The sequence below is a fragment of the Schistocerca serialis genome, chromosome 3 (assembly GCF_023864345.2).
Source record: "Schistocerca serialis cubense isolate TAMUIC-IGC-003099 chromosome 3, iqSchSeri2.2, whole genome shotgun sequence".
Lineage (NCBI taxonomy): Eukaryota > Metazoa > Arthropoda > Insecta > Orthoptera > Acrididae > Schistocerca > Schistocerca serialis.
This window is the reverse complement of record NC_064640.1, coordinates 156,717,032-156,744,122: the sequence shown is the minus strand read 5'-3', so window position 1 is coordinate 156,744,122 and position 27,091 is coordinate 156,717,032.

Genomic DNA, 27,091 nt, shown 5'->3' with positions numbered 1-27,091 from the left:
TACGTTTGAACTTACATACACAGGATGGTCCATTCATCGTGACGGGGCCAAATATCTCACGAAATAAGCGTCAAACGAAAAAACTACAAAGAACGAAACTTGTCTAGTTTGAAAGGGGAAACCAGATGGCGCTATGGTTGGCCCGCTAGATGGCGCTGCCATAGGTCAAACGGATATCAACTGCGTTTTTTAAAATAGGAACCCCCATTATTTATTACATATTCGTGTAGTACGTAAAGAAATATGAATGTTTTAGTTGGACCACTTTTTTCGCTTTGTGACAGATGGCGCTGCATTAGTCACAAATATATGACTCACAATTTTAGACGAACAGTTGGTAACAGTTAGGTTTTTTTAATTAAAATACTGAACTCAGGTAAGTTTGAACATTTTATTTCGGTTGTTTCAATGTGATACATGTACCTTTGTGAACTTATCATTTCTGAAAACGCGTGCTGTTACAGCGTGATTACCTGTAAATACCATATTAGTGCAATAAATGCTCAAAATGACGTCCGTCAACCTCAATTCATTTGGCAATACGTGTAACGACATTCCTCTCAACAGCGAGTAGTTCGCCTTCCGTAATGTTCGCACATGCATTGACAGTGCGCTGACGCATGTTGTCAGGCGTTGTCGGTGGATCACGATAGCAAATATCCTTCAACTTTCCCCACAGAAAGAAATCCGGGAACGTCAGATCCGGTGAACGTGCGGGCCATAGTATGGTGCTTCGACGACCAATCCCCCTGTTACCGCTGTTGGAGAATGACGCTTCGTCGCTAAACAGAACGCGTGCAAAAAATCTGTCATCGTCCCATAATTTCTCTTGCACCCAGTGGCAGAACTGTACACGACGTTCACAGTTGTCGCCATGCAGTTCCAGGCGCATAGAAACATGGTGCCGGTGCAGTCGATGTTGATGTAGCATTCTCAACACCGACGTTTTTGAGATTCCCGATTCTCGCGCAATTTGTCTGCTACTGATGTGCGGATTAGCCGCGACAGCAGCTAAAACACCTACTTTGGCATCATCATATGTTGCAGGTCGTGGTTGACGTTTCACATGTGGCTGAACACTTCCTTGTTCCTTAAATAACGTAACTATCCGGCGAACGGTCCGGACACATGGATGATGTCGTCCAGGATACCGAGCAGCAAAAATGATTCAAATGGCTCTGAGCACTATGGGACTTAACTTCTGAGGTCATCAGTCCCCTAGAACTTAGAACTACTTAAACCTAACTAACCTAAGGTCCATTTTGAAGCACGTATAATTAATGGTGAATATACAAAAGCGACCGACTAATAAAAGGTAAACAAAAGCAACATACTGAGAATCAATATGCACTTGACAATAATATATATCTAAACGGAACGAAATTAAGTTACAGGATTTTGAACAAAAATACACAAATGGATAACGTTCCTGACTGTATTGAAGAATACCCTACCGTATCCATTATTGTTTTGTATCGGACCACACTTTAAACATTCAAGCAGCCCTGTAGAGTTAGCGAACAATTGGTACTTGCCTGCATTTTGATGGTAGTGAACTTCATACCATAACATAGAGCTGAAAAGATAAAGACGCTGTCCTACGCTTTTTAAGCATTAATTGTAGAACAGACTAACTCGGCCGTATCTTCCAGTGTAACTCATTGTGTGGTAATTCTGCATAAAATAGCTTAATATTCGACAAAGAAGGCCAGTTTTAACAAAAGGTGAATCTGAACTGTCGACATAGGCAGTACATGAGAAAAAAGTGCGAAACAAAATCTTCAATAAAGGCTAATATAACACAAGATTAAATACAAGCGCATATTTTATCCCCACATACCGAAATCTACCTTCGAATTACTTTAAACTAAAAGCGTGCGTGTTCATCGCATCTGTCAATCGTTCATCCTACCAGAAAATTTTCAGGAACAAATTACCTCTCTAGCCGAAACTCACGAAGTCTATAATTCACACAGATTCTGTATTCAAAGAACTCGGTTTACCAACAGACTTTTCTCGTTATATGATGGACAGGTAATACATAAAGTCGAACCCTCAGACTGTTTGGTTTCACATTTACTCGCCACAAAGGCCTCGGTTTTCCAACTTTAACCAAATAAAAACACGTTGAAGCTGACTCTATCACAAATTTCGCTAACATATGAGGGGACATTCTTGTCTTGTAAAAGTTGCTTGGAACCTGGCCTCATTATTCAATGCTTGATAAGACAAACGAATTTGAGCTCAATAGTCACCACCTGGTAAAGTCCCGAATTTACCAAGAATTACCTCTCCAGATAGTTACCAGATCATCAGACATTCCGACGTAACAAAATCCCAAATAGTTACGAAATAAGAGGCCGAGAAGACACCACAATAATAGCGTATGACCTCACACAAAGGAACATGTCAAGAAACTCCATCTACGTCGTGACACGCAATTTTTCGAAACCTTGTATTTACGGAAACACATAAAACACTACAAGACGAAGCAATTATGAAATAATCGAGCAAGGTAATATTAATAATGACTAACGGCGAAGGCCCACGTGGGCTTTGAAAAGCCTCACTCAAAAGATTTTAATTATCAATTTCATGAACATGAAAGCCAGAGCACTTGCGAGAAATGAATGACTCTTTAAGATACACGAAAAGTTCTCTCTCTCCTTGTGCGCGCCGGATATTCTTGAGACATATATTAAAATAGACATGAATACTAAAACATCACTCTAGATGTAATTGTCTCCTGTTACTGAGTCGGTCTCACGTAGCAAGGGCCTTCCAAATTCTTAAATACACTTTACTGATAGGGAAGACGAATCCTCAATGTTCAGTATAAGTGCACGGGGCGTATAGTAGAGGGAGCTGCGTATTTACAAATTTTTTTTCTTCCAACAATGTCTTCAGATTTCGTTGACCATCAATGTTACGAACAGTTAGGCAACATAAATTAAATTCGTATAGGTGTTTTATAAGTGACAACAGTCAGAAAATAATCGCAACTTATTTTATAATAACGGTCACTAAATCAAATTAATTCTTTAAGTGACGTTGATGTCTGCTGCATATTGAGAATTACTTCTAATCAAAAGTGGTCGTACAGGCACACTTCAGATAACTGCCAAATAACAATGATCTACTTGCTACGAAAAGTCTGATTCCTGACTTTGCCCAGAAATAAGTCAAAGACATACTGCAAAAATTCAAAAAAATGGTTCAAATGGCTCTGAGCACTATGGGACTTAACATCTATGGTCATCAGTCCCCTAGAACTTAGAACTACTTAAACCTAACTAACCTAAGGACATCACACAACACCCAGCCATCACGAGGCAGAGAAAATCCCTGACCCCGCCGGGAATCGAACCCGGGAACCCAGGCGTGGGAAGCGAGAACGCTACCGCACGACCACGAGATGCGGGCTGCAAAAATTCTAAGTCCCAACTATTAGAAATATAATAAGGGTCCCGCCCTAACTATAAAACTCTAAATAAGGAAAAATAGCAAAAATAATGAGTTTAACTCAGACCGTGCTTGTACTGAGCCACACGCACCTACGTCTTACCTCCAGCAACTCCTGAAACCGACGGCAGTGAAGGATAAACAAAGTTTATATACTATCCAAGTGCTTCAGGAAACTGCATACTTGCAATTAAACCCGGGGAAAATGACCAAGAATAGCTCCAAAGTAAAGTAACAACGAGTCATCTCCTGGTACTCCTCATGAAGCAAGCACAATAGTCGTGGAAGTAAAGAACAACAAAACAACTCATTCAGAGCGGAAATCCCGCGAAATGAAGAATAATGCCCTGTCAAGGTATGGCAAAGATCTAGAAAGCAAAGCAATTCCTGGTGAATGGAGAACACTGATTCACCCTCTGTGTGAAAGAGAGATAGGACTGACGCAAAGCCGGCCGGAGTGGCCGAGCGGTTCTAGGCGCTACAGTCTGGAACCGCGCGACTGCTACGGTCGCAGGTTCGAATCCTGCCTCGGGCATGGGTGTGTGTGATGTCCTTAGGTTCGTTAGGTTTAAGTAGTTCTAAGTTCTACGGGACTGATGACCTCAGAAGTTAAGTCCCATAGTGCTCAGAGCCATTTGAACCATTTGACTGACGCAAAGAATTAGCGTGGTATTTTTAATCGGACCTCAAATTTTCAAAGCGCTGTAAGTTACGTTGTTGGTGCACCAAATTGACGAATACGAAGCTGGCTTCAAGAAAGGGATGACATGCGTCCAGCAGATGTAGAGTCTGGAATGAGTAAAATTATATTTCTAAGGATCTGGTTGTGGTTTTCATCGACTTTGAGAAAGTCTATTATTCGGCTGACCGGGAAATATTGTTTGTCCTCATGATAGAATTAGGACTGGATCCAAGGAAATTATCAAGCAAGCTCTAACAGGGTTGCACTGAAAAGTAAAATTCATATTAGAACACACCTAAAGCTTGTTATTACTGTTACTATTATTATCCAAGTGGGTGCCGACAGGGTGATTGTCCTAAGTTCCCTTCAGCTGCATGTCAAACAAGGTTAGCCGAGAATGGAAAAAGGAATTAACCATGAAAGGGTTACGGAGTAAAGTTCACATTCGCAGTTGTAAGAAGGCTGTTAGAGTCAACTATGTTTCATTGGCCGATGACCAGGATCCTGCCAAGAAATCCAGAGATAGAGAGATAGAGAAGAGGCAAACTTGCTGAGGAAACAAGCAGAAAAATATGACCTCCTAACTTCTTTCTAGTGAACAGCACCTGATTCGCGCAGAACAAAGTATGGTTCAATAGAAAAAGTGGACTACTTCATACATCTTGTTGAAACATTGCAGATGAAAAGTATCTAAGAAGAAACTAGTGACAGCAGGGTAAAGAAGATAGGTACTGCTTGTCCTTGGACGCATGTCCTACATGCGACAAAACCAATCTCAAGGAAAAACTAAACTGAGGCAGTATAACACAGTAATAAAAACTGCATGTCTATACACATATCATTGACTCAGAATGGCAGGCAAACTGGACTGAAAAAAGATGAGAATTTTGAACACAAAATCTTACGAAAAATGAAGGAGTTAATATAACAAGCAGGTGTACAGATTGTGAGGAAGAGAAGAGCTGTTCAGGATGGATGCAATCCGAATTAAGAATCCGATATTTAATGTACCGTACGACAAGTCTAAAGTCTGCTATAAAAGGTTTAATGAAGAAAGGAAGGACCTCAGAATCATTGATTGGTCCATTTCAAGAAGATACCTCTAACCTATGAAACTACAGATTACTCGTCAACAACTTCAAGACTTTCCACAACGAACAGAAGCAGAGCAGTGGTTGGACAGAGGAGAGAAGTTGGGAGGTCAGGTGAACGATACAACGGTTTTGGGCTGTAAAAAATGTTTCTAGACATGTTGTTGTTGTGGTCTTCAGTCCAGATACTTGTTTGATGCAGCTCTTTATGCTATTCTATCCTGTGCAAGCCTCTTCATCTCCGAATAACTCATTGTGGCCGAGCGGTTCTAGGCGCTTCAGTCCGGAACCGCGCTGCTGCTACGGTCGCAGGTTCGAATCCTGCCTCGGGTATGGATGTGTGTGATGTGCTTAGGTTAGTTAGGTTTAAGTATCTCTAAGTTCTAGGGGACTTATGATCACAGATGTTAAGTCCCATAGTGCTCAGAGCCATTTGAACCATGGCATTTTGAACTTGTATTTGGCAGCCAAACTTCCCCGGATGGGACCTCCTGGCCAATGATGCCATAAGCTCATTTCCATTTTTTTTTATTTTTTATTTTGCGGAATCCAAATTAATCTTCCCCGAGGTCAGCTTCTATCAGTTTGTCCATACGTTTGTAAAGAATTCGTGTAAGTATTTTGCAACCATGCCTTGGTAACCTGATAGTTCGATAATTTTCACACCTGTCGACACCTGCTTTCGTTGAAATTATAGTTGTTATATTATTCTAGAAATACGTTATAGTTATTTGACTCATTCTCCGATGGCCGTAAACGAGAGGAAAGAAAAAGAGTGGAGCACACTTTCCACAGTAATATTAGGAGTCAATCGATGAACTTTTTAAATTCGGGTCTGGAAACGTATCTAGAGGTTTCATATGTGAAATTAACTTGGAATAGTGTGGAATGAGTCCATCATGCCTGAACCTGCTGATTTTTGTGTTATTTTTGTACCAAGATAAAACAAAAATTCAGAGTTGCCGGCATCATGCAGTCTATCAAATAGTTTATCGAAAATGTGCACCAAGGATTAAAGAATAACGTCAAATAAAATATCTTTCTTCCCTACTAAAGTATTAATAATTATAGTATACTCATTTTTAACATAAAGCTACGATGTTAATTTGTAGTATCAGATAGGAGGTCAGCAGGTTGTATGTGGTGCTTAATGATACGTTGAAATGCTAGTTTATGGTGCTATTTTAACGGTCTGATTTGTGATCACTATTTCTTCATGACTTCAGTCTGCTGATCTTTTAGGCATGACTGATGCGCGCTATGTGATGTGATACATCAATCGCTTTGACTTTTATAGTGCTGTCTCAGTCTGTGTGGAAATTTTCTAAATTGATTTTCTGTGGACTACTATTTCAAAAGAAAATAAAAAATAATATGTATCATCATATTGCCAAAAAGCAAAGAATGTCCGGCAATTATAACGACTACTGAATCTACATCTCATCAACCACAGTGACTTGTCAGCCAAGTCCGTACTGCTTTTGGATGCAGAGCTATGATTTTGCTAAGAGTTCGGCTTCTTGTGCTTTAAATTATAAATAATTTGAACTTTAACTTACGGGGCAAGCCACGGTAACAACCGTATACGAAAATGGTAACAGAACCATAAATTTGATTACGGGACATCTCGCACTGTGAACATCTTTTTCCGATATGTATGTATTTTGCTTTCAGATTAAGTCTCAATCAAATTACAGTCTCAGAAGCGATTTCTACACACGATGCAGGCAACTTACATGTAGTACACGCGGCATTATTTGATCCAAGTCCCTGGGTACAGCAGGCAGTACAGTCCATATAACGCTAAAAAATCATTCACACCCGGTATTTTCATGATCTGACTGGCACCAACAGCCACCCATTACGAATTGAAAAACGAAATGGAAGCGTTTACAACACCAGTTACGTCTAGTCAGTGGGCGCAGATACAAGTTACAGAAATAGCAAGAGTCGAGTTGTGAACTTGCACTTCGTCTTTATGGGACGTATAAGGGGACTTGTATAGTGGGCGGTAAATTCTTATCTGTTTGTGGCTCGTCTGAAATTGTCTTTGCCCTCTATTATCAGCGGGACATTAATCCCTAATCTTTCTTCCATTTTCATTTGCAAAATGAAATACAGACGAGTTGAATACTACTTAACTCGCAGAAAACTTTTCTGGATTCATTCCACAGTGGACCGAGTGAAAAATCTTTAATCTGATTGTAAAGTAAATTTCTCCATAATTACTCTGTATTGCTTTTGGCGCAAACGTTACATGGCCAGGGAATCGAAATCGATTTTATAATTCAGCGAAATTTAGTTGCTCAAGATATTTAACTCTGAGCTTTGATCAGAGCACCGGAAGTGAAGGTCGAATTTAATTATTTTCTTACTCAAAAGAAAGGCGGTGCGGGCAGAGGAAACATAGGGGAACAATTCTTTCCGCTCTTGAAGAAAAATGAGATGGCTTCCATTTACCCAAGGGAGTTTATAAATCCTGGGGAGACTTAGCGGCACTCGCCGACCCCCTGATATGATACAGCCGCAGAAAATTGCGGCTGGACATTCAGTCCTTCTTATGTTCTGGAACGCCCTGAGGGTAGCGCGGTGGCAGCATTATTACTTTCGTTTTTGGCGTTCTCCATTATCACACTTCCGAGATATTTAAATTTATCTACAAGTTCAGTACCGCGTCCTGTAATTCATATAACCACGACTGTTTTATTCATTGTAAAAGTTTTAAATATTTATATAGAAGTGAAACAAATCTCTTCATAGAACTCCAGTCTGAATAAACAATAACAGACCTCTCATTCAACAATTTCAAATAACACATTCATGTTTCGACGCTACTACCTATTTTTGAATAATGATCAGTCTAGATATATAGAAACTCCAAGACATCGAAAAAATTGACATATTACTTTCGATATATACGTTAACTTAGATATCACTCTTACGATTTATTGAAAAGTCAATGTCTCGATAATGAAGAAATATTATCATCTTTTCTGGCGTTAACTTTTCAATTCTTTGCAGACACCTCATAATGAAACTGTATGATGACAACAGTTGCACGATATAACACAAAGGTCAAAAAGCAAACTCAGTAACGACTTCAATGGCTTAAAGTTCTGGGAGGCAGAGGTCAGATATATGGGTACGCATGTACCCTACATTTTTCCGGAACATATTAGATGTCTTGTTGAGAATGTGGTTGAATTTAAGACTTCATTAAGGAAGTTTCTGTTGCTCAACGCTTCCCACATCAGTGAACGAAATCTTTACATACATATTTAGTTGTACTGCACATACATAAAATAAATACAGTTGACTTTTTTTCAACATTAGAACTCCTGAGACAGCGAGAGCTACGTGTTATCGATTTGCTAGATGCACAAAATAGAAAACGATGTCAACTATAACTCTCAGTGTTCTACAGGCCTTATCCTCATCTTTAGGCAAGACATTAGATTCCAATGTAATAGCGCATAGACAGACATATTTATTAATTTCTGTAAATATAACTATTAATTATCTATGTATGACACCTAAAAGTATATTCACGTCTTCATTAAGCCAGCTATTTCAAGAATATGGAGCAGTGCGTAGTAACAAGGGAATGATTCCAGCAGCTAAAACCCAGTAAGAAAGATCTTAAATTACGAAGATTTGTATGTTGTGACAACCAGTTAGGCCCTTTATTTGAAAAATTTCGCATTTGTGTACAACTTATTTTTAAAGTTTAATGAATGTAAAAGCCAGAGAAGCACACGTCGCTGAAAAAATCATACTGTCTTCGAACAAAATTTTTAAGCATAGTACAAACTCTATGTCCCACATATTGTTGATTTTGTACGCTCATTAAGTGACAAACCCCATTTCACGTTGCAGGACTGATATTACACGCTACTGTCTGTAATAAGTATTCTGCACGGAGATACAGAGATGCGCTAACATAAGCGTGTCAGAGGTCTGATTATGAATTTGATATTGCTGTTGTATCGTTTGATAATATACTCACTGTTGCCGTTAATATAGAATTACTGCAGTGCGGCTAAACCACAAATGAAGTAGTATGTACACATGTTTCCCCCCGTCAAGTGCGCACACTTTTCCATACTTCTACGTTTTGATAACTTCATTGAAACTCCATGTTTGTACTACGACGTCAAATAAGGGAAGAACGTACGACAACACAGCAATTGAATCTGTAAGTACAGCGTGTGTTAACATACCAGTATATTATTTGAAGCAGATGCTTTGCTTATTACCAAATAACACCTCATTTATGACCCTTTTGTATCTTACATGTTTCCGACACACTGTCGGTGGACAGCGACCAATAGAATAATGAAAAATTATATGTTTCAGTACATAGTCACAGTTTATTTGTTTTGCCTAGTGGCTACAGATTTCGGTACACACTATCATCCTCAGGCCAACCCCTAGCACGCAGTCATCAAACTTGCTTTCTAAGGAAGCGGTCATGTGCTCTTTGTCAAGCTATGTAGTTGACACACCTACCTGGGAAGCGAGCGTGACGACTGTGTGCCGTGGAGGGCCTCAGGTTGATGATATGTACCGAAAGCGGTAGCCAGCAAGCAAAATAAATATATTGCGACTATAGATTAAATTCTATACATTTTCATTTAATATCCGCTTGGTATTGGACGGTATTTTCGTGTTCAGCGAATTGTGCTTCTGAGTGTTCACGTTGGTTAATTTTCAAACATCAGAGGCAATGCCTTTTACCTCCGTGCTGCAGGTTCATTTGCCCAAGACTCGTTCTTCGCTCCCACACTTACTCACTCTCACAGCGAGCACTTTTACCTGACCCTTTTCTCCTGTATTTTCTTCTGTTACCTCAGGTAGCATCTCCACTGACCCATTATATACTAATCGGTAGCTAACTTGATCTCTAAACAGGAGTCAGTAATACTGTACAACTTGTGCAACATACTCATGAAATAACAATTCCTTAACAACTTTAGACTAATTACACCATGCCTGTAAAATAAAAATAAACACAAACAATCCGCTGTAAGTTCACTGTCACTGAGCATGATCAATTTCGATGGAGCATGTCACAGTTGATGATGTGACGCACCGTGTCAAGATTGGCAGAGGGGTGTAAGTAGACGTAAGCTAATTGTGAAATTTATGTTTGTCTCATATGTATGTAGGAACTTAAGAAAGAAAGTTACACATGTCACCCTACGATAACAAGGAACAAATTCTTCCAATTTTTTGTATTTATTTTGCCTGAAGTTCATAACTCAGATATCAGTATCTCAGAAGAAGTTCGATGCAACTCAAAAATTTCTGTAGAAAATTAACTTTGCACTTTTCCAAGAAACTTCAGGGATAATAACTTACTGAAACGAAGGCGATTTGCACGACAGGTAGTGTGGCTCACTCGTTGGCGTCGGGGAATGGTGATCGAGTAAGTGAAAGATTTCTGATTCAAATCTCCCTACAGTCTTTTTTTATTTTATTTTTTCGTTCATTTCGAATATCTACGTCATTTGAAAATTCACCAAATATATACTAGCTGACACATTCTAATCATAACTTTTATGAAAAATGTACATCTTCCTGTTTCTAAATGCATATTGCATCCGGAATCCCAGTTTGTATCGCAAATATAAATTCTTTTTTATCAATATTATATAAAATGTTGTTTGGATATTTTTGAAGACTCGTACCTTCAGTAACAATCTTTTATAAAATATGAATAGTTAAGGAGTTGTATTTGCAACGAAAACTTGAATTTTGCCTGCGATATATAATTAGCAGTGAGTTCAGAGATTTTAAATTAAAGCAAATTACCTTTCTAATTGAAGGTGACTATTTAGGGTGAATGTACTTCGCTCCCCTGATTAAACAGACTGTAGCGAATTCTCACAAGCAATGGCAGTGCATAATCTTCGAGACGTCTTTAGGGGTGGGAACATCTGAAAGACGTCGTCAGCGGGTCGGGCTAAGTGAGGGGCACAACGGAGGGTGACAGAGTTACGGATTCTAATGAAAGGCTGGAAGGGTAATTACACCGCTGAGGGACACAGCAGGGATGCTGAAATGGCGTCTTAGGTGGGCAGGCTGAGGCGAGAGGAACACCACGATTGTACAGTAGACCTGCAACGTACGTGCTAAGAAACGCATGCAACATTGTGCACGTGTTAGAGCATTAAAATATTTTTTAAATGTATTGGCTTTCGCTACGTGCCCACACAGCCACCCAAACACAGGGACTGTTATGTTACAACTGGTTTTGACAATTCATAGTATACACTACTTTAAGTCATACCCTAGTACAAAGTAACGATTAACAAAGGACTGGTTCGACATAAAACAAGATTTATGTCAGAGTGTACGAAAACGAGTAAACAAGACGAAAATGGAACATGGGATACACAGTGGTAGTATACTATAAATATCAGGTTGGTAACACAACAAATAATGATAAATCACAGTTGGTACACGTTTGGAATATATTCAATTCAGTCTACATTAATGACCATAAATCTAAATTAACAATAAAATGTTCTTTGTATGTTCTTTGAGAATTGTTTGAAGATCTGCAGATAGAGAGGGAATGCCGCGCGGGATTAGCCGAGCGGTCTAAGGCACTGCAGTCATGGACCGTGCGGCTGGTCCCGGCGGAGGTTCGAGTCCTCCCTCGGCCATGGGTGTGTGTGTTTGTCCCTTACGATAATTTAGCTTAAGTAGTGTGTAAGCTTAGGGACTGATGACCTTAGCAGTTAAGTCCCATAAGATATCATACACATTTTTTTGACTCTTTATATACCTCCTCCTCTTCCTTGTCCATTACGTCAGTTGGAGCTATCACGCACAAGAACGATTGAGTCTAAAAGTTCGTCGCATGGTGGAGGTGTGTGCAAGTTCATTGTCAGGTTTTAATATTCTGTATTATATTCGTGATCCTGATTACAGGAGTTTCTTTGCATATTGCAGTGTAGAAAATGTGCCACGATTTTCTTACTTTTGTGCTTGAATATTTTCTTGGATGCAGCTTGTGCTTTCTTAAGGCCAAAAGAGTTTGTATCGTCGTTCCTTGAGGACTGCGGAACATTCGGAATCCTCCTAACCGAATGATGGCTTATGAATAGTCCGCTTACGTAATTTATGGGGTATTGAGACTTCCGCTGCTTTACTGATAAGCCACACCAAACCTCTAAGTGCCTTTAGGGGTTCCCGTATCGATGATTTCCAGTTTGTTTACCAGTAGTGTGTCGTATAGGTTCCAGATCGCTTTAATAGTGTTCCATTTCCTACTGATTGCGTGTCTGACAGTCACACTAGGTTGTGCGTTTATTATAATATGAAATACCAAGTGATGCGAACTAGAAGCATCCGGCATGCCTCCTCATATTGTTCCGGTAGACACTGAGACAGCGCAGGGGATGCTATACTCAAGTCTACTGCCGTCGTGGCTCCATTTGGTCTCACTGTTCTTGTGTGTGAACCATCATTTAGACTATAAGGTTTTCAACTTAAGTGCTGCATTTTTCCCATTGCGTTGGCATTTCTGCAACACCACAGTGCATGATGGCTGTTAAAGTCACCTAGTAGCATATTAGCAGAGGCGGTTTTCCGAGGAAGGCAATGACTGTTGTTAAAAATTGTTTGGAAAATGAGATCGACAGAAAGTGCAAAATGGCTACGCAGGATGGCTAGAGGACAAATGTAAGGATATAGAGGCACATATCACTAGGGGTAAGATAGAAACTGCCTACAGGAAAATTAAAGAGACCACTGAAGAAAAGAGAACCCCTTGCATGAATATCCAGAGCTCAGATGGAAACCCAGTTCTAAGCAAAGAAGGGAAAGCAGAAAGGTGGAACGAGTATATAGAAGCTCTATAAAAAGGCGATGTTCTTGAGGACAATATTATAGAAATGGAAGATAATGTAGATGAAGATGAAGTAGGAGATATGATACTGCGTGAAGAGTTTGACAGAGCACTGAAAGACCTGAGTCGAAACAAGGCCCCAGGAGTAGACAACATTCCATTAGAACTACTGACAGCCTTGGGAGAGGCAGTCCTGACAAAACTCTACCATCTGGTGAGCAAGATGTATGAGACAGGCGAAATACCGTCAGACTTCAAGAAGAATATAATAATTCCAATCCCAAAGAGAGCAGGTGTGACAGATGTGAATATTATCGAACTATATTTCTAATAACCCAGGGCTGCAAAAAACTAACACGAATTCGTTACAGACGAATGGAAAAACTGGTGGAAGCCGACCTCGGGGAAGATCAGTTTGGATGACGTAGAAATGTTGGAACACGTGAGGCAATACTGACCCTGCGACGTATCTTAGAAAATAGATTAAGGAAAGGTAAACCTATGTTTTTAGCATTTGTAAACAGAGAAAGCTTTTGACAATGTTGACTGGAATACTCTCTTTGAAATTCTGAAGGTGGCAGGGGTAAAATACAGGGGGCGAAAGGCTATTTACAATTTGTACAGAAACCAGATGGCAGTTATAAGAGTCGAGGGACATGGAAAGGCAAGCAGTGGTTGGGAAGGGAGTGAGACAGGGTTGTAGCCTATCCCCGATGTTATTCAATCTGTATATTAAGCAAACAGTAGCGGAAACAAAAGAAAAATTTGAGTAGGAATTAAAATCCATGGAGAAGAAATAAACACTTTGAGGTTCACCGATGACATTGTAATTCTGTCAGAGACAGCAAAGGACCTAGAATAGCAGCTGAACGGAATGGACGGTGTCTTGAAAGGAAGATATAAGATGAACATCAGCAAAAGCAAAACGAGGATAATGGAATGTAGTCGAATTAAATCGGGTGACGCTGTGGGAATTAGATTAGCAAATGAGACATTTAAGGTAGTAAACGAGTTTTGCTATTTGGGGAGCAAAATAACTTATGATGGTCGAAGTAGAGAGGGTATAAAATGTAGACTGGCAATAGCAAGGAAAGCGTTTGTGAAGAAGAGACATTTTTTAACGTCGAATATTGATTTAAGTGTCAGCAAGTCGTTTCTGAAAGTATTTGCATGAAGTGTAGCCATGTATGGAAGTGAAACGTGGACGATAAATAGTTTAGACAAGAAGAGAATAGAAGCTTTCGAAATGTGGTGCTACAGAAGAATGCTGAAGGTTAGATGGGTAGATCACATAACTAATGAGGAGGTACTGAATAGAATTGGAGAAAAGAGAAATTTTTGGCACAACTTCACTAGAAGAAGGGATCGGTTGGTATGGCATATTCTGAGCCATCAAGGGATCACCAATTTAGTATTGGAGGGCAGTGTGGAGGGTAAAAATCGTAGAGGGAGACCAAGAGATGAACACACTAAACAGATTCAGAAGGATGTAGGTTGCATTAGGTACTGGGAGATGAAGAACCTTGAACAGGATAGAGTAGCGTGGAGAGCTGCATCAAACCAGTCTCTGGACTGAAGACCATAACAACAACAGATGCTTTGTATGCTGAAATCAAATTCAGTTGGCGGTCCTTGATCCGTAGTCGGATATCCACCATTTGCAATGGATAATGTTGACAAGGGAAGCTCACCATCGCCCTCCGCTCAGATTTAGTGGTAAAGTGGGCTAGTGAATTGTCCGTCAAAAACTGAACACAGATCAAGAACGAAAACCGAAAGAAGGCGTACTGAACTGTAAAGAAAATATCAAAATAGAAATGGTTAGCGGCCCATGCTGAAGATTTGCAACATCGAGCGCATTTCAAAAGCCATGGCGTCATTGTTCTGTGGTCGCGGTGTTGGAGTGCAAGTGTGGAGATCCGTGTTCGAATCTCCCTCGTGCCCAAATTTTTCCTTCTCACAATGTTGTCAACACTCTGTCTGGTCATTGACGTATCTGTTCGCTGTATTCAGATCTGTGTCTGTGTCGTGGTGTAGCGTCAGTTTCCAACAGCGAGGTGTAAGGAACGGACATCCAAACATACGTACCTCCTATTTGTTCTACACAATTACTATATATTACGACTCTTCCATTCAGTTTGGAAGTTTTGACTCTTGAATTCCTTTGTTGTAACATACACTACTGTCCATTAAAATTGCTACACCACGAAGATGATGTGCTACAGACGCGAAATTTAACCAACAGGAAGAAGATGTTGTGATATGCAAATGATTAGCTTTACAGAGCATTCACACAAGGTTGGCGCCGGTGGCGACACATACAACTTGCTCACATGAGGAAAGTTTCCAACCGATTTCTCATACACAAACAGCAGTTGACCGGCGTTGCCTGGTGAAAGGTTGTTGTGATGCCTCGTGTAAGGAGGAGAAATTCATACCTTCACGTTTCCGAGTTTGATAAAGGTCGGATTGTAGCCTATCGCCATTGCGGTTTATCGTAACGCGACATTGCTGCTAGCGTTGGTCGAGATCCAATGACTGCTTGCAGGATATGGAATCGGTGGGTTCAGGAGGGTAATATGGAACGCCGTGCTGGATCCAAACGGCCTCGTATCACTAGCAGTCAAGATGACAGGCATCTTATCCGCATGGCTGTAACGGATCGTGCAGCCACGTCTCGATCCCTGAGTCGACAGATAGGGACGTTTGCAAGACTACAACCATCTGCACGAACAGTTCGACGACGTTTGCTGCAGCATGGACTATCATATCGGAGACCATGGCTGCGGTTACCCTTGACGCTGCATCACAGACAGGAGCGCCTGCGATGGTGTACTCCACGACAAACCTGGGTGCACGAATGGCAAAACGTCATTTTTCTCGGATGAATCCAGCTTCTGTTTACAGCATCATGATGGTCCCATCCGTGTTTGGCGAAATCGCGGTTAACGCTCTGAGCACTATGGGACTTAACTTCTGAGGTCATCAGTCCCCTAGAACTTAGAACTACTTAAACCTAACTAACCTAAGGACATCACATACATCCATGCCCGAGGCAGGATTCGAACCTGCGACTGTAGCGTTCGTGCGGTTCCAGACTGTAGCGCCTAGAACCGCTCGGCCACTCCGGCCGGCAACGCACACTGGAAGCGTGTATTCGTCATCGCCATACTGGCGTATCATCCGGCGTGATGGTATGGGGTGCCATTGGTTACATGTCTCGGTCACCTCTTGTTCGCACTGACGGCAGTTTGAGCAGTGGACGTTACTTTTCAGATGTGTTACGACCCGTGGCTCTACTCGTCATTCGATCTCTGCGAAACCCGTCATTTCAGCAGGATAATGCACGACCGCATGTTCCAGGTCCTGTACGGCCTTTCTGGATACAGAAAATGTTCGACAGCTGCCCTGGCCAACACATTCTCCAGATCTCTCACCAATTTGAAACGTCGGGTCAATGGTGTCCGAGCAACTGGCTCGTCACAATACGCCAGTCACTACTCTTGATGAACTGTGGTATCGTGTTGAAGCTGAATGGGCAGCTGTACCTGTACACGCCATCCAAGCTATGTTTGACTCAATGGCCGGGCGTATCAAGGCCGTTGTTACCGCCAGAGGTTGGTTGATCTGGGTACATATTTCTCAGGATCTATGCACCGAAATTGCGTGAAAATGTAATCACATGTCAGTTCTAGTATAACATATTTGTCCAATGAATACCCGTTTATCATCTGCATTTCATGTTGGTGTAGCAATTTTAATGGCCTGTAGTGTAGTTCACACCCGTTTGTTTGCTGCTTTCATTTGTGTGAGAGGTCTGAGCGGCGTCCCTCCTCCTCTCACTATTCAACACATTTACTTCGGACGGCAATGTGTTCTTACCATATGACTCAGTCTATGAGCAACGTATAGTATGCCAGTCGCCAAGACCTCATGAGAGGAACAAACATTTCGATGATCGTACTCACCGTTCATAATTTCGTGAAAGAAAAATAAAAAAAACACGTTAGAGCTTTGAACTCCTGCCTCCCACCTTGCTATCCATCACGGTAACCACACGATGTCGCTCGAGGATACACATGTTAATGACTGACGGTTCACTGTTTCTGTTTTTCTGGTTTTTTTTCCACAGTTCAGTACACCTTCTTCCTGTTTTTATGCTCGATTTGCGTTCAGTTTTTGACAGGCTATCCACCGGGTTATCTTACCACTACATCTGAGGTGGATGCCATTGAGAGTTTCCCTTGTGAGTGGCAGGATTGATGACAAGGGAAAGGTGGATATCCTGTTTTATCAAAAATATTGGATCCCTGTAGCCATTATTCATAAGATAAATGTGGAAATCTTGTTTTACCAACAACGCTGCACTCCGTAGCCATCATCTATATCTCCTCCATTGACGGAGTATCCCAAGTGTGCGAAGGATTCGTACCACTTTAACCATGTTTCGGTGATGCCACAAATGTCTGGCTTTCGAGCAGAAAATGTTGCAAGCTATCTTTGTTTGCCGTGAGCGATCTTCCTTCCCATTTTGTGAATTTTATAAGCCATGACTGGTGTAAGGAGTTGCCTCAACACACACTCATGTTCAGAAAAAAACGGAACACTTTGAACGACCAGAGTTAGGACGTTCATATTCACAGGACATGCACATTCGTGTGTTCTGTAGAAATGATTAGCGTTTGAACCATGTTGGCCGCGCAACACCACCTACTGGTAAAATGTGCCTGCGGCTCTCGTTGTCGCTTTAAACCGATGGCAATGGATCAGGGTGGCTTCAGCAGACGTGCAGGATTCTTCGCAGACGTATGCGTGAATCGTACCGTCCAGTCAGTGAGTTTGAAAGAGGGCGTGTTATTGACATGAGAGAATGTGCAGAATCCATCTGCGAAATCGCTGCTGGTGTGGGACAAAGTATTTCGAGAGTGCAACGGATGTGTGCAGAATGGTTCACGGGATGCGGTAGAACACAACGAGATGGATCTAATCGCTCCACCCAGACCACCCCCGAGAAGGTCAACACCTCATCCGAATGGCATTGTAGAACAGTTCCGCGTCCTCCTCGGTTCTGGCGCAACACTGGAACAGTGCAACACGTCGTATACTATCAGAGGTGACAGCCCATCGCCGTTTATTGCGACATGGGTTATGTACGCGTCGTCGACTTCTCAGCCTACCTTTGACGATTGGGCACAAACAGGCTAGACGGCAATAGTGCACGGAACGACGTCACTGGGAACAGAAATGGCATCAGATAGTGTTTTCGGACGAAACTAGGTTCTGTTCGTTTGAAAATAATGGTAGCATTTTGGTTCGCCACAGACAGAGAGAGCGGCATCGCAGTGACTGCATGCACACAAGACATACAGCGCCAGCTCAACACCCTATAGTGTGGGGTGCTTTGGGTACAACCACAAATCACAGTTGTAGGGTGTCAAGGGCACTGTGACCTGTGTGATCTACGCAAACGAAACCTGCGACCTGTAGCCATAAGCTTTCTGCACAACATCCCAGGGGGCATTTTTCAACAAGACAATGCACGACCACATGCTGGTGCACGAACACGTGCCTTCATGGTATCATAAGATACCAGCCTTTTTCCCTGGATTACCAGGTCACCAGACTTGTCACCAATCGAAAATGTGTGGAATATGGTGAAAGGATGGGTGCAATGATGTGACCGAATGCCAACCTCCACAATGACCTTTGGAACCAGGTGAATGCAGAATGGATGGCTACACCACAGGACGCCATTTGCTCATCATACGCGTCGATGCCATCACACATGTAAGAAGTTACAAGGGCCCATGGCGTACCCTGTGCCTACTAGGCAAAGGACATATGTTGAACCGAGTTGACTGAAATGCTAATCATTTCTGCAGAACACCAACGTACGTGTCCTGTGAATATGAACGTCCTATCTCTAATCGCTCAAGGTGATCTGGTTTTTCTGAACATGAGTGTATTTCAACAATATGTTGAACATGAGCTTCACCCAGATAAAGTTAGAGGAAAGAGTATTCTTGAAGTCCGAGGAATAAAGACTTTTATGCTACGTTTCGAATGATTACAAGTGCAATATTTTAGTTGAATCTTAGATTGTTCGAGGTATTGTAGTTGACAGTATTCGTCTTTAATTTTGTGCAGAAACATAATTTATTTAAAATGTATTCCGATGATGGCTGGTACTCTGAATTCGGATGCCAAAAAAATTATACCAAATTACTTTTATGACATGCTAAATAAGGAAAACAAAGCCGTGAGTCTCCGAAGAGATGTTCGACTCTCCTTCCATGAAGCTCTATTCTTTTGCGCAGAACGGCTGCGTCTTTGAGGGAACTGGAATCCCTCCTGAACGAAAGGAGTTCGAAAGGAATTGGCTGTAGCCCATAGTAAGGGACCAATCCCAGCATTTGTCTAAACTAAAAATGGGAAACCACGGAAAATTATTATCAAGTCGGCCGGTACATGAATCCGAACCACCTCTCCTCCAGAATCTATAGATTGTTAGCATTGTGCCTCACGTCATAGAGCTACCCACATCGATGAAGTTGGAAAACCCAGTTGTTTACATTCTAAGGTGTGGGGTTGATCTGTTATTCTGCGCAACGGATTAATCTGAGATGTACCCTTTAACCTGTGGCTCCTGCAAGATGCAATTTCCACCCCCACACTACTACAGAAGTCAGACAGACGCTCCAAACGTTGTAAAGGGAAATGTCTGAAAAACTTTCAGTAATAAATTTCTTCTGGAGTCGTGTGCTGTAAGGAAATGACACAAATATTCACATAATTTGTTACGTAACTAGTGAGATACTTGGGTACTGTAGTAGTGCTAGCTAGTGTAAGGAAAAAATGAAACTAACAAGAGTTATAATTTATTTTGCAAAAAATTCTGAGAAATCACAATGGCACTTCTAGTTATGAATTGAATAAGTTATATCATGGTTCTTTTCAGAATGCGAAGTTACCTCTTAAGGACAGGAAGCGCTAATGAAATTTCTATACAAAGTTTAAGATGGCAGTTGACTTGGCAGAATGGGTGAGAGGCGCACATACTCAACTTGAATAATTATCCTTTAAAATGGTAAGTACGGTCGAGACTGTCGCGTGTGAAATGCACTGAAGTGTACTGTTGTGGAGGAAATATGGAGCTCGCAATAGCTGTAGAGACCAATACCGTAAGCTGCGATGACTGCTGTCTGCGCCACTCGCTGCTGACGAATAAGATAACTCTCGTTCTATCTGGATTGACCTTCGCCAATCAAACTCTCCCTATGCCTTGATGAAGTCAAGGATTCCTATTTGCCCCTAGTCTAACTATTGGTGTGGTACACCGGTCAGATAACCAGTCCGCCGCAATGTCACTCAAAATTTGCTCACAAGCATTTAACTATAACTCTGTCCGTTCAAACCGCACAACAAGTGTGTCGGCCAACACAGTGAACAATGCTTAATCACAAGGACTCAATATAGAGTAACACTTCGATTCGCTCGCGACAGATGTGGTCTCCCAGTGAAGTACTGAGGAGAGACTTGTTCCTCACTCCAAGAGCAACAATGGAATGGCGCCTCTCCACACCAGACGTGAACGGGTATCTTTCGGTCTCTTCCATTATTCCATCAGCTCAAGGCATCAGAAATATCGTCTGCCAATCAGCATTGCTCTTCTAAAATGGGAGAATGACGTTTCGTTTAAGGTGACCAATCCGGAAACCTGTAGCATTGGCATTTGGCGTTTGCTGTCTCCCTGTGAAAATCTATGAAACTACGTGCTATGTGTAAAGAATGCATAGGCTGGCCGCTTCCACACAATGTAGCGGAATTTGCTTTTAAGCTGAACATGGGGTTGTTCCCCCCATTCACTCAGGCCTACGCTGTCTGCTATATGGGCGGCCACCGGTCAACATAGGCTGGGTTGTACTCTCAAGGGACTGGCGTCCCATTGTGTGGTTTCTCACCTGAACTAAAAGCTTTTGTGACCGTCGTGTCTGGAATGTCTGTGCGTACGCCAGCCTCGAGTTTTTCAACCACAGAGCGCTTACTTCTTAATTGCATTTCGTTTACATGAATTCATACAACATTGACTTTATCTTATCGAGTTTGGGTTCGAATGAAGCCTCTTGATGTGCAGAATATGATTGTGAGGGCGGAATATGTAAGCAATGAAGGTCAGGAGACCACGACGTCTTACATACCTCCATCTTTCTAACAAAATTTTTGTCTAGGGTTTGTCAATGCCGAGGAAAACATTGACAATGTCAGGCAAAAATTGTTCTTTTAGTTTTTCCAATAAACTTTTCTCAGCCACTTTTAACAATTTTTTCTAATGATTTCTTTACAGCTATTGTTTCTATTTCTTTAATTCTACAATTTAAGTTTTGTTGTTAGACAAATATAGGCTTTACAAAGGTTGTTATTCTTTGTCGTTGCCAGTACGTGTCTCTGTTTTTCTTTTTCATTTCCAAAAATTTGTTTTTACAATATTAATTTTTCTAAACTCGTAAGTGTACAGTGTATCATGTTTTAGTGTGATTATATCTTTATTTAGTTAAGCTTGCATAAATGTTTCCAAAATCTCTGTGGTGTTACTTTCTTTTATTTATTTAGGCATTGTCTTTTTCTTTATGTGTCACTGTTTTTTTATTTTTTTTATTTTATTTTTTTTGTAAGAAAGAAGTAGCGTTTTCTCTTAGTTCTATCCTCAGTATTAATATTATTACCCCTAAGAGGTGTTTTTGAATGTTACTTAAAGAAGAAAAATCCTGCACAAATCCTTTTCTAATTTTACATGTAAAAGAAATAAATAGACTTTCTATGAGTTTGTGAGATTATATAACTATACTAACTAAGTTTCTTTACAAAACGTTTAAGGTATCTACAAATTGTGGACTTTACATACGTAATAAAATAATTACTTTTGCAAGAAAGGAAAAAGGTACTTTTACAAATATATCATTTCCTTAACTCTACCAATGTGTTATATCAGTCTTTCCTTTTTTTTTTCTGCGTCAGTTTCTGTGCTCGATGATCCCCACTGAAATGCTGTAAGGCGTCGACTCATTTTTGTAGGTGTCACAAATCATGAGAGAAGCACTCTAGCATGCGATGCCAGGTCTTACTTGTTGACATTGTCATCATGGAGTGGTACTTTTAACCAATGATGATGACTGTGGTTTACTGCATAAACAGTGATGTCTTGGTACACCTTTGCTGTCACACCTGGGGCGGTGTGGCAGTTCGATGATTGTAGCTGACTACCGTCGATCGTCACCCAATATTGTGCTGTGACGTCTTGGTACTTCACACCTGGTTCGGTATGGCAATTTGATTAAGTGGTAGGGAGAATACTGTTCATTTTGCTGAATCTATTTCTAGATAATGTTGGTTGGTACTATTTAATATTCCGTTTGCCGTTTGCTTGTATTTGTTTGACGATTCAAGGTTTATTTTTGGAGAGGTGGTTGTAGTAGGTGCTATGGCTCAAAGTTCATGGAAAGACGTTTGTAGCAATTTGCTTTTGTAAGATAGGAAAGAAAGGTATATTTCTGTCTTCTGCCCTTCTTCATCTTGCATCCTCTGTTCTTCTCTTCTTTCTTGCATTCTTCTGTTTTTCTTGGGCTAGGAAAATGTGAATTTTAGTGTAGGAGTGATATAGGATTTGTAGGATCTGACTGCCTGGAAACTGTTACTTCATGAGCTTGTACATCTCAGCAATTTTTTGTATCTTCATTGTCGTGTCGTCATATTGTGATTCTCCTCACACTCTTCTGTTGCGTAGCAGTGTCGTGACATATGAAATGTCCATGTTGCACGTTGTCCTCCTGAAGTCCTACCTGGTTGCAACCATCATTTCCATTGTGGCGTTGGTCTACATGTTGTTATTGTCCTAAGTGCTTTATCAACATGTCTGTAGCCTCTCCGTCGCTATCTCGAAGCATCTGGTGTTAAGGGAGCTGGTGATTGGTGTTGGTGGCGATGTCCCTCTGACGCATAGAAATATTTACAATTTTTGTTTTGCATATATTTGTTATTTACAAAAAAACTCTGATTTTATATAATGCAAAAATTTTCTGATACTGGCAAAAATTTGTATATATATATATGATATCTTTTCTTTATTCTAATTATGTCCTACCACTTCTTCAGTCTTTTATTTGTTGTGTACCATTTACTGTTTGTGCGCATGTTGTAGTGTACTCGATAGTACAAGAGATTGTTAGTGTGTATTGTGTCTCTTTTTTCTTTTAATTAATGTGTTATTTTGTTGATCTATTAATTTAACTTTTATTTAGTGGTTAGTTTTAGGTAGGGTGGACGTTAGTTTGTCTAACCTCTTCCGCATTTTTCAATTCAATATTTACGTTTTGCAGTGTTTTGTGGCCTAATTTCTACTGCTGGTTTCCCTTTGCTGTGTTGTTTTTGTCTCTGTAGTCCATAATTTCCTCGGTAATTATTCGCCCTCTGGTCTCACCAGTTGCTGTTTCTAACATTGGGACCTCTTTCAAAGTACCCTTGACCGTTGGCATTTTCATTCCTAAATCCATATCCGTCACTGTATGAGTGTCCATTACCGTTCCTATTTCGGTACCAATTATTCTGGTTATCGTTTCTATGCCAATTCTCTCCATTGTGCTACTGTCCTTGTCTGTTAAATTGCCTGAAATTATTGATGTTAGGATTACGATTATTATTACTATTGCAATATTCGTTCCTAGTCCTCTCCTTTTGCTGTTCCCTTTTCTTTCTTTTTTCTTTCATCTCGTCTTCTTTAAACATAAATCCAAGTTCCCTTAAAACCTCTTTGAATCCTTCAATATTTTCATTTTTTCCTACTGTTGCCTGTTAATACTTTAACCGGTAATTTCATTCTACACAGACGTATCACCTCTCCGTTACTGTATGGTTTGTCTAGGCATTGATTCTTTTTGTCCATTGTATCAAAGAATTTTACCACCCTTTTCTCTCCTGAGTTTTCATATGGTTTCATCTGAAGTAACTCTTATTTAATTTTGTTTTGCGTCTCCTTGGACCAATATCTTTCGAGAAATGCTGATCTGAACTGTAGGTAAGACGTACAGGTAGCCGCGATCTTTTGCATCACCTCTGCTACTTTCCCTGACATGTGTACACAAATGACGTCAAGTTTGTGAGCTACGGATCAGTGGTTTGGTAAGCCTACTTGAAACTGGTCGATGAATGTGCGTGCATGCAAGCTACCGTCTACTTCCTTGAAATGTTGAAATTTTCTAACTATAAGGAAGTGGTCTGTATCATATCTACTCATAAATCCGGTTTGTGGCTGATTCACGGACTCAAAAAATCTGCCATTGCTTGTGTCGTCGTGTTTATTCTCTGGTAATCTACTGCCTGTCTGCCTATTCTCAATTTCCTGATTCATATCCGCGTCATATCGTATCATTGGTGAACAAAAGTGTTGTTCGTGTGTTTCTACTCTCGTCGTTCGTGGTACAGTACCTGTGCTACTATTATGTTGTGTCATTGGATTTACTGGTTCAGCTGCCTGTCTTTCGATTGGTATCGGCTGAATGTATGTGTTCCGTTTCTCTGGGTACTGTGCCTGGTCCTGTGGCATGTCATGTATTACTTTAATCGGGGTTTTCTGTTTCGATTTCTGCGCGAGTGTTACGTCTAGCCTTGGTTCTACTTGAACTTTCTTAGACGCCGCGTGTTCGTGTACTGAATTAATGCTTGACGCGTCAGTTGTTTCGCTACAGGTGTAATCGGTCTCGACCTTTTCTTCGATAGTTTGTATCAACTCTGTTCGAAGCTTTCAAACTGTTCTTTGTTTTTAAGTTCTATTTCATTAATCCGCTGATCATACTTTTTCAGGGCAACCTTTGCGGCCTTGCTTTGAATTGCTTGTTCTTCAGAAAATTTGTATTGCTGTTCGAGTGGCTTTTTTCGTAAAACGTTCCACCTTTTTGTCAACGTTTACGACGTCCAATTGGACCTTGTCCACGTCAGTGCGTATTTTCTGCTGACCTTGTGTTAGTACCTGAATTCTTTCTCTAGATTCTTTCGCGTCTTTGTTTATTTGAGTGATCTGACTATCAATTCTGGCGATCCCTTCTTCCATCTGGATTTTAACCTGTTAGATCTGTGTCTTAATAGCCTGATTGTCCTGTTTCAATTCCTGATTATCCTGTTTCAATTCCTGATACTGTTTTGTTATCTGTGTATTTTGTTTCGTCATACTAACGTTCATATTTTGTAACATCTCCATGATCGCGTCCTGTCCTGTAACACTACCTTCTGGTGAACTATGTATTCTTGATCTATTGTTTTCTACTCGGTCAGTTACGTCGTTTACTGGGCTATGCTGTGGCGTTTCTAAGTTTGATAACTGCAATAACCCGTGCTGTCTGTGTTGAGGACTAGTTGCGTTTCTCATTGAACCATTACGTGGCGCAAACAACTCCGCATTCTGCCCTCTCTGTTGTGTATGTCTTGTGTTTGCAGGTACAGTTGCGTCTGTTACGGAACCTTTTCGTGGCGCTCGTAACTCCCAAAAATTCTGTGTCTGCTGTTGGGGCATATTTAGAATGTGTACGATAGGTTCGACGTATTCTAAATGTTTCCCCTCTTCCTCACTGTCTACTTATCTTTGAACGTTAGCTAACTGCCGGTTCATTGACTGCACTGACGCGTATTCTGTCCCTGAATATGCGGCAAACAAACGCGTTTCCTGTACTCGTTTCGCTTCTAATATTTGCCATTTCCTGCGTGGGCTGTCTATTCCTGGCTCAGAATGTGCCCCACCTGGAATTTCATATTCTGGAAATTCTATGTTCTCATCCCCTCGATTCCCATCTGTCTGATCTGTCTCAATTTTATCCCAGTCTAACTGAGCCTGCTGATTCTGCAGCTCCCCGACTGTCCTATTCTCTGATTCACCGTCTGTCCTATTTTCAGGTTCACCTTCTGTCCTATTCTCAATAAGCTCGTTTACTTGCTGTCTATCTGGTTGGTTCCCCCCCATCTTGTCTACTTGGGGTCTCTCACGTAACCTTTTGGCTTGTGCTCTCGTTAACATGGAAATTCTTTCAACACACCACAACCCTATCTACAAAACTGTACGCCCACTTATCAGTTGGTTGAACCAATAACAACAATTGACTTCTCAGCTAATATTCCGTCTGCTCTGCTACCGTCTCCAATCTCTACCTGGGTGCTTGCAAAGGCAGATAAATGTTATGTCTTAATTCTAATTTATATGATGCTGCGCCACACTGCGTCTGTGCCTATCACCTAAAAATTCTATGCCCTAACAGCTACACAAAAGTAGTAAAAAAATGCAAAATTTTCCAACACAATAACACACGCCCTTTTACCTACAATTCTGCTTTCTTCACTACCTGCATCTATTCTGATCCCAATTTTTGCAATTAGCTATTTAATACATGAAAGAAAGTTCTTCAAAGTGCTACTGATGCGACCTGCCGTACCTAACTATCCTAACACTTTCCTATCCTGGTACCTTACCTATTTTACGTATCCTGGCAGGGTCGCCATTTTCTGAGGAGTGAGGTTGATCTGTTATTCTGCGCAACGGAATACTCTGAGATGTACCCTTTACTCTGTGGCTCCTGCAAGATGCAATTTCCATCCCCACACTACTACCGAAGTCAGACAGACGCTCCTAACGTTCTAAAGAGAAATGCCCGAAAAACTTTCAGTAATAAATATCTTCTGGTGTCGTCCGCTGTAAGGAAATGATACAACAATTCACAAAATTTCTTACGTAAGTAGTGGGAAACTTGGGTACTGGAGTAGTGCTAGTTAGTGTAAGAAAAACGTGAACCTAACGAAAGTTATTATTTATTTTGCAAAAATTCTGAGAAATCAGAATGGTACTTTTAGTTATGAATTGAAAAAGTTAATCCTGGTTCTTTTCGGAATGTGAAGTTACCTCTCAAGGATAGGATTCGCGAATGAAATTTTTATACAAAGTTTAAGATGGTTATTGACTTGGCA